This window comes from Aplidium turbinatum, chromosome 1 (genome assembly GCF_918807975.1).
Source record: "Aplidium turbinatum chromosome 1, kaAplTurb1.1, whole genome shotgun sequence".
NCBI lineage: Eukaryota > Metazoa > Chordata > Ascidiacea > Aplousobranchia > Polyclinidae > Aplidium > Aplidium turbinatum.
In genome coordinates, this window is record NC_137472.1 from 32,373,841 (window position 1) to 32,383,439 (window position 9,599).

A 9,599-nucleotide genomic window follows, 5' to 3' on the forward strand; every position below is an offset into this window, starting at 1 on the left:
AAAATAAAAGGTTTCTCTCTCTCGTTTGCAATGCATAATCTGTTTAATAAACAATTACTGCAGTAGCAGAAAAACTAAAAACCATTATCACTTTAATTCATCATCAGCATGCCTTACTTGCTGTATACTTACTCATTTTCAATACTTGGAGAATAGGCTATACCTTAACCTTTCAAAAAAATGATTAAAATATAACTGTTTCTGATAAAATTGGTTCTTTAACCGGTCAAAATTTGCAGCCATAAAAAGGGCCAATTGCATCAACTTTTTTAAGCCAACTGCAATTTAAAAAGGCCAGATTTGTGGAATTTGGCCTAAAAAAGGCCATCTGGCAATTCTTCTGCTGATTGCGACTGCGACAGACTGCGAGTACATCGGTTATCGGTATCAGACTAGTGCTGCCAGATCTACGGAGGCTAGCTTCCCTGAAACGAAGAAAAGCAACTACATGGAATTTATGTCATTCAATTCATTGAAACGTAACTAAACAAAGTTAAACAGATTCGGATTTGGATAATCCGGCTCCGGATCCAGCTTGGGAAAAATTGAATCCAATCCGGATCCGAAAGATTTCTTCAAATCCGGCAGGATCAGACTCCAAAAATCCGGATCCTGAACGTTCCACACGCTTACGCTAAAGATTTACGAGAACCAAAGTTGGAATCCCTGAGCAGGGTCTGATCTATTTTTTTCCGATCTATTTGCAGTCCCTGCAGCGCTTGTTCAGTGATGCTAGAAAACTTTTTTCTGAGAACCTACGTCATAAAAAAAAGAACAAGCAACACCGGACCTGCAAAATTTGCAGACCCAGAATTGCCAATTAATTTTTGTAATACAATTTTTTTTTATTACAAAAAAAAATTAATATTAAGAGTTTTTTAATTCTTCAAGCAAAATAAATAAAAAAAAAACATGGCAAAGCTATCTACCGGCATATGTAATATAATTCACATATGCACAAAAGTGTTGGGGGGGGGCTGCAGTACCGCAGTCCCTTATAACGAGCCGCCACTAGTGTTAAATTTAATGAAGAACAGAAAGTATTTGTCAATAAACGTAAAACGCAAGAAGCACATGAAAAAGCTAATGAAATTCAAATTTGTTGTGGTGAGATGTTGAAGGTAGCTTTCAAGCAGATAGAAATAAGATTCCCTGCTTGTTCTGCTCTTTTTAAAGGTCTCAGTGCATTAAGCCCTGACAAAATCCTAATTCAAACAGAAAGGGTACCTGTCCAAATGTTGGCCTTACTCCATATTTGTGACAAATCACTGGTGGAGAGCCAGCACAGGAAGATCCTGCATGTAGCCTACTTTGGACAGAATAATCTGTTTTTGATGGAAGGGTGCCAGAAAATGCTGTTGAATTTTGAAAAGGAATTTTAAATTATACAACTTCCTCAGAAGAACATAGTTTCAATGAATTTGCACGTTATGCACTATCGTGCCTTACAACTCCAGTCAGCAATGCAGTGGTGGAAAGGGTCTTTTCTTTGGTAGCAGTTGCGAAAAATAAGAGTTGAAATTTGATTGGCAAGGAGACATTCTCTTTACAACAGACAATATGTATGCTGGTGGTGATAAAAGTGATGCATTTGTAGATATTTTTGACATTTAGAGCTAGATTTATCATCTTAACGTTGTGATTAAGGCTTGGCTGTATTTTGTAATTAAGGCTCGGCTTCAATTTGGCTATATTTTGGAAGTAGTTTGGCTATTTCCTCAGTTGGCCACCTGGCAACCCTGTGTCCTGCATGATTGCAGCATACATTGCACTTGCAGCATTTTCCTATCCGACTTGTTCAATGCCCACAGTCCGCTGTCGTGGAAGAGCACCGGACGACCTAAATTGCAGAAGATCAAAAGCAACTTTTAGTTAATGGGATTAAACTAATTATAAAAGTATATTGATTTGCATAATGTTCTGTTTAGTTTTTTTATGTTAATTTTACAATCTCACATTTGATTGTTTTTGTTAGGGTGGGCTCCCGTACATTGATTTTCTGTTCTTTCAGTTCTTGTTTCTAGCACCAGTTTCGTGCAGATTGTTTTCTAGGTATCAGCAAATCAATGGATGCAACGACAGACTATTCAAAGTTTTATGTTTTTTCTTGCCTGTCTGTCCCTGCAATAATTGCTTCAGTCGTACGGCTTTTCTTCATTCTGTCATTCACATTTTACAAAGACAAACACCAGAAACTTAATGAAATCGATCTTACTTTATTTATTTTGCCAAGAAATGCTCTTGTCTAAATGCTAAAGAGACGAATGAAAGATTCTCTGCACATGAGAGATGTATGTTACTCAACCCAAGACTGAAAATGTCAAAAATGTTCCAATTCTAGATATCTTTTTTCTAAAGTTTCTTGCGTTATTTGAATTGGCATAATGTACCACGGTTGCTGAGTGACGATCCCGCGGACCCCGTGGCCAGTGCTCTGCCTGTGGCACTTGTAAAGATCCTGCGTTACCGGACGCGACACCTGCACGCATTGAGCGGCGACTGGTCTCGTTTACGTCATTTGTGTTTCTTTTAATTTGTTGCATCATAGTTAACTAGGCCGAATACTGGGGTGGGTGGCCTATGTATCCTTCCCCAGGGGACGATATTGGTTCAAGAGGAGACAGAACTCCTCTCTATCCAGGAGCGCCGGTGATTGAAAATCGATCACACACGTGGAAGCTCCGTCCCAATCGCTCCCTAACATATAATCATTGTCAAATAAATAAATATTTAGGATAAACAAGTTTTACTCAGTGTGTCCGCCATTTGCGTCAATAACAAGTCGGAGACGCTTCGAAAAAGACTTGCAAGAGTCACGAATAACTCTTTGAAGTATTTTGGTCCATTCTTTTTTCAGATTAGCCTTCACCGCTTCCAAACTTTGGTGGTGTTTAGTCGAAACGTTGCTCTCCAGGTAAGACCAGATGCCAAAGTCTAGGGGTTTCAGGTATGGGGATGAAGGAGGCCATTCTTCCTTGGAAATGAAGAACGGCACATTGGCTGAAAGCCAGTTTTGCGCTCTCTTAGCTCCATATGAAGGGGCAGAATCTTGTTGGAATAATCAATTACATTTTTGAAGTGTTTTTTGCCCAAGGCAACAATGAACCCTCAAGAATATCATTTCAGTAGTCTTCTTGGTTCAATTTCACTCCTTGATTCACAAAAATCAATAGACTTTTTCCTGATTCGATGACTGTGGCTCACACCATCACTGATGCCGCCACTTGTCTCCGAGTGACTTGCCGGGGTTCCAAGTCACCATCTCTTGACCATAGACGATCATTCTGACTGTTAAAATGATGCTGGACATCAAATTTCTTCTCATCGCAAAACACAAGGTTTGGCAGCGTGCCCCCTCCTTCAATGAGTGAGAGCAGAATTCTGGCTCTGGAAAGACGTTTCACAATGGTATTGGCAGTTAGCAACTGTTTCTTCATGTGTTTAAATGGGCTCATCTTCAAATCCTTCTTGAGAACTGTGAACATGGTTCCATAAGCCACGTTCTCCTCGATTTTTGACATTTCCAGTCTTGGGTTGAGTAACATACATCTCTCATGTGCAGAGAATCTTTCATTCGTCTCTTTAGCATTTAGACAAGAGCATTTCTTGGCAAAATAAATAAAGTAAGATCGATTTCATTAAGTTTCTGGTGTTTGTCTTTGTAAAATGTGAATGACAGAATGAAGAAAAGCCGTACGACTGAAGCAATTATTGCAGGGACAGACAGGCAAGAAAAAACATAAAACTTTGAATAGTCTGTCGTTGCATCCATTGATTTGCTGATACCTAGAAAACAATCTGCACGAAACTGGTGCTAGAAACACGAACTGAAAGAACAAAGACTTTTTAGAAGTCATAAAAATTCAGCCAAATGAGGACACAAGCTAAATATCGGAATGATTTGATAGCTGTCGGACACAGCAAATAAAATGAGGCCAACTTATCGTTTTTAATCTGAATTTTAGGTCACCTGGCAACTCTGACGCGGTGCACGATAATTGTAAAAAAGATGACAATACGAAAGCAACTTTATTTCCTAGGAGTGACGCTTAACAGGTTAAACAAACTGAAATGAGTGGGCTCCTAAACAGTCGTGGCCCCTTTGGAGTACGAGGAGGTTAATACGGTCCTGTTACCCAAAACCACTCTTAAACAATAATATGTTTGCACTAGCCTACATATCACAACAACGCTAAAAAATTAACATTTGGAGCATGGCTCAAAGGATTAAACACATGTGCAGTGGCGTACGCAGGGGGGCATCACCCAATGCTCTCTTGCGTACGGTTGCCAGACTTAAATTTTAAAAATGCCAAGTGCACCTAAAAAAACTGCTAAATCAGGGGGGAAAATCCTATTTAAGTATGGCATACACCAATGTCGGCAGTCGTGGCCGAGTGGTTAGCGCGTTGGGCGCGCAGTCGAGAGCCTGCATGTTCGACTCCAGCCACCCACACTTGCTGTTGTTTCTCTGGGCAAGAAACTTTACGATAATTGCCTCTACCCAGTGATCGATTTCGAGTAATAGGTAGTACCAAATTTAAGTCATAAGTAGAGTAGACAACCGGAAACAGACATTGCAGTCGGCTGTAGCGTGGGTCAGGTGTACGTCGGAAGGCGTACACCGATGCATAGCGCTCAAGTCCGCTTTCCGCAATGCAGGATAAAGATAATAAAACAAACAAAAAAACATACTAATATTTCATTGCCTTGCAATGATAGGCCTATGTGTGTGGATTTATTGGCAATATATAGTAAGATTGTAAATACATCTATAGGCCTACTGGCTTTCTGGTTCTTGTGTTTTTTTGTCTACAGTTTACAGAAGTTCTACGAAGTCTACAGAAGTTTTTCGATTCTCTTCGACTAATCGCCATATTTCCGAGAAGCGGTGGCCATGTGCTTTAACCAGTTTTTTATATTAATATCTTGGATTGGATCGTCATGCCATTGTCTGTTTGTTTGTCTACAACTTTTTTCAACGCAATGTGCGAATTGGATTACTTTTTTATTTTCATTTAACGAGTAAAACATTCGATAAACTTATTTTCTCATATTACTGTGACATGCCACTACTACATCCCAGCTAGCGGGGCCTGTCATTTTTGCATTGATTCAACGTCTGCATACATTGGATCGGTACTGAAGTGACGAGTTTAGCTGGGTGTGGTCTTATAATCAATATTTCTTACTGCGGCCGATTTAACTTTCGACGTAACTTTATATCAAAGCATGCTTGATATCTGCAAGACATTGCTTCCCTGGGCAGTGGCGTACGCAGGATTTTTTCAAGGGAGGACCATTCGAATTTTTTTCGCAACAAAAACGAATTGAAAAAATGCCCATTTGGCATTTGCTAATTACAACCAGTAAGGTTACCCTATTATAACCCTTATACACCTTTTACCTTATATAGGCTACCCTATTATATACCTTGTATTGACAATAATTTTTTAGTTTGCAGCAGCTACAGTAGTTTACTCGTTTGGATAAATTTGGTATAAAAAAAATGTGATATAACCTAACACTCGACGTTGCATATAGCCTACTGTTCTACGTGGACGACATAGTTAGCTTACTCTAACAATAAACCACGCGTATTGATGGTACGCTCAGTGGCGTAGGCCTAAACAAGATTTTTTCAAAAGGAGAGGAGAGCGTTCAATATAACTTGATATATTTTTATCTAGAGTAGCCAAATGCTATTTTATGGTGTAACCAAAGTTTGAGGTAGCTATCTGTTGGTGAAATTTAAACTCTCACGATCTTTGCGTATGTCACTGTGATTTTGGATTGAATTATTAGATATGTGAATATGGAAAGCATAGCCTAATGGTAGGCCTAAACGGATAAGTAAAAACTGTAAAAGTTCGATTTACAAGCAATGTCTTCAGATTAAAGCATAAATCGAATCTTTTTATGAAAGTTTAAATATCGAATGTAACTGATTATGGTGCTTACTCTAAAAATATATAACGAAAAAGAAGGCCTACCCCACAGAGCCGTGTGAGCACAATCTCGCCTTCATAATTCCTAAATTCACTAGTGAGACTCTACTTTATAATAAAGATGCCTAAAATATTTTTCAAAAAATAAGTCATGAATTCGGATCCAAAATAAGAATGAATCAAAATAAGAAAAATCCACATCAGAATGACTCCACAATGTGTTGGAACTCCATTTTTGACTACATAACAATGCAAAGGGCTATCGAATTTGACTAAAAATGTTCATCATCATTATTTTCGCTGCTGAGTGGTAACCCACTGCGGTATCCCACTGCTGAGCGAAGGCCTTCCCCTTTTACTGCCAATTTAGTCAATCGTGTGTTTCTTCATACCAGTTTGTGGATTTCCACATTCCCCAAAAACTGAAAACTATGAAAAGGAATGACGCAGTGTTTGTCTTGAAAAAAAAGTAAGACGCTGGGTTGAATGTAAAACAGCCTACTTCAACAAGGTAGTTGCAAAAATTTTGGCGACGTCATTCCGTATGCATTATGCAAGCTTCTTCACCCAATTAAAACATTTTTTAATTAAAAAATCATCTCGAATGCAAAAAGTTGTGCGCTGGATGATCTCCTGTCAACGCTTCTAGATGCTATTATTGAACATCTTCGTCGTTTCACGAGCATTCAATTTTGAACAATAAGTCCCATGCTATCAACCGTTAAAATACATTTAATAAGAAGGCGAGAGTGTAGTATTTTTTTTTCTGTAAACTTCAACAGAATTGCAATGATTTACTGGTAGGCCTATAGCTGATTTAAAATAGTCATTTCAAATGATAATAATCAACAATACAAAACCGATGGATGCAGTCAAAGCTGTAAATTGTCGAGTTTTTTTGTGACAGTGTTGTCATATTTTTTATTTAAAATTGCCCAAAACGCTGCACCAACTAAATATACATATGAGTGGGCCCCTAGGCCGAGATGTGGGCCCACTAACTGGGGTTTCGGAAGAGTTAAATAAGGCCATGCGTGATAAACTACTGAATATCGAGCTTCTGCAGCATTATTTACATTTTTTTATGTCAAATAGCCAAAAAAAAACATTAAAGTGCCTCTGACAGGAAAATAAATTTGCTAAATTTACCTAAGATACCAAAAAGATGACACTAACAAACTTCCCTGACCAAAAAATTGTAAAAAATATCAACAGGCTACTAAGTTACACGCTGCAAACTTTCGTTCACTTTCGGCAAATCTGGCACTCATTCAATTGCGAAAATAAAAACGGCAACCTCGCTGTGACGTCACCGTGGGTGGGAAGGATACATTCTTTCTCTGTGGTGAGTTGGTAAGGCATGGTACGACTGCTCCAAAACGTCAATGTGTGGGGCTCTATTGATCTAAAGCATGTGCAAAATGAGAATTACCGAAATGAAAAAGTCAACTTATTATTACTATCAGCTTTAGATCAAATACATTGAGTTTATTTTTATCAAACAGCATCTCAATTCAATTGAAATTGCAGTTTTTCTAAACTCTTGCAGGGCTACAATTTGGATAATTTTTCATTTGTCCTAATCTGGCTACAGCCATTTGCAGTGTAAGAGCAGTATCTCACAGACAGTGCCCTTAATTTATGGTTGAGGTAATGCCTGGAAATTGCTGTTTATGTGACAGAGTCAGTGACAAAGACGTGTGCTATCTTTTCATGCTTTCAAACAAAACAAGGTGCTGAGAAGAAAATAGTCAAAGTTTTCTTCAAGTGCTTGAAAGTGGGATGGACCATACAAAACTAGTCGTATACAGTATGTTCTCTTCACTTCAATGGAGATGATTTTGTTAACACCACCAACCCGATTTGGATCTTCTCAGCAATGAGTGGCGTGCTGGTAACTGTAGGTAGTGCGTTTGCCACAAGTGCGAGTCTATGTCCCAGCCATAGTCGTAGCCAGGGGGGGGCGAAAGGGGCCATGGCCCCCCCCCCCCCCAAATTTTCCAACTTTGGATTCCGAAGTTGAGCTCTTTGTTGAAAATGTAATAAAATTTGTCGAAATTTATAACGTTTTCCAAGACATCTGGTTATTAACACCCCCCAGGACTTGTTTTAGACACACAGATAGACACCAATAAATTTTGCAAATCGTAAATTGCGCAAAATTTACGCGATTTACGTTTCTTTGAACTAATTTGTGAAAGCAATTTTAGAATGGTTTACTCTGTTGGGTTTTTATGTAGATTATTGAGTTTTTGTGTAGCTGAGTTTTTGGTGTTCTCTAATTTTAGCCGCAGTTTTTGCCGTTCGTGTGTAAGAGCTACCTTTAATAAGTTAATAGCTGTTTATCTGCTAATAAACTTCATACAAATATTACCTTAAGTGTTTCCAGAAAGCGCTACAATCCAATATTTGAGTGTAAATTTTCAAAAATTTTCCGGGGGAGCATGCCCCCGGACCCCCCTAGAAAACGCGTGCCTTCGGCACGCTCTAACCCCCCACCACTTTCATTGTTTTCCTTGCTCAACCCACCAGGATACGCCACTGCACACCAACTGGCGATGGCTTAAATCAAACACTTTGTTACTCTCTTCAATTCATCAAATATTTGGCCCCCCCCAAACTTTTTTTCTGGCTACGCCACTGGTCCCAGCCCAATGAATGTGTATGTTGCCATGAAGTGCCACAGAAAAAAGAACTTTTGAAGAAAGACGCATCTAGCTGTGTTACCAATTTGACCAATTTTGAGGCACACCTCGTTTTACGTCCTGCGGTTCTGAGGACTTTTTTTATGAGGAGCAGGAAGAACCTGAGAAAAAGCAATAAACCAAAAGGAGAAAACGGAAACCTACCAAAAGAGTAAGGATGCTACATTAGGCTAAAAATACCCTCAACGCTAAAGAATGCACACTAAACGAAGTGATTTTATTTCCTTGCAGGCAGTAGGCTATCGGTAATTAGTCGCTTACAGGCATGTAGCCTATTGGAGTGGATACTACAAGGTGGTGCTCTCGGAAGCAACAATCGGATTGTGCTACCGTCATGCATTGTTTGGCGAATCCGAAACAATTTTCAAGTCCAGATGGCCGTTACACCGGATTTCAATAGCCAACTGAAGGCACATTATGAGAGAGCGAGAGAAATTTTATTTATTTATGAATAGTGATGAATGATGATGAATTAAATATGAATGATGATTCGTACGATTTCTTTATTTTTCACTCCAAGTATATCTTAGGTTTTGTATAGGAACATATCCAGTACAGTTTTATTAAACTGCAAAAAACAATCAATCTTCGAAAAAAGCAACCGCTTGTACCAACTCCGACCAAACTGTGATCCACCAATTACATCTAGAAAGCATTTGTTTCATCCGTCGCTAACCACGCCCACCCACGATGACGTAACACCACCAAAGTCGTCCCTGAGCAGTGAAATATGGAGTTTCGCCTGTGGTGACGCTGCGGAACTGTCGTTTTGTATAAATTCCGCCCTAACCAGTCGAGCTTCGAGGTTAAGGTTAAAAAGTTCGCTAAGCATAATTCTGCGCTAGAAAATGCTTAGAAAAGTTACTATACTTGGATCCAACCTGTCAGGGGCACTTTAAACAAACTGAAATAAGCTGCCCCGAAACAGTCGTGTAGTGTCGCGTCG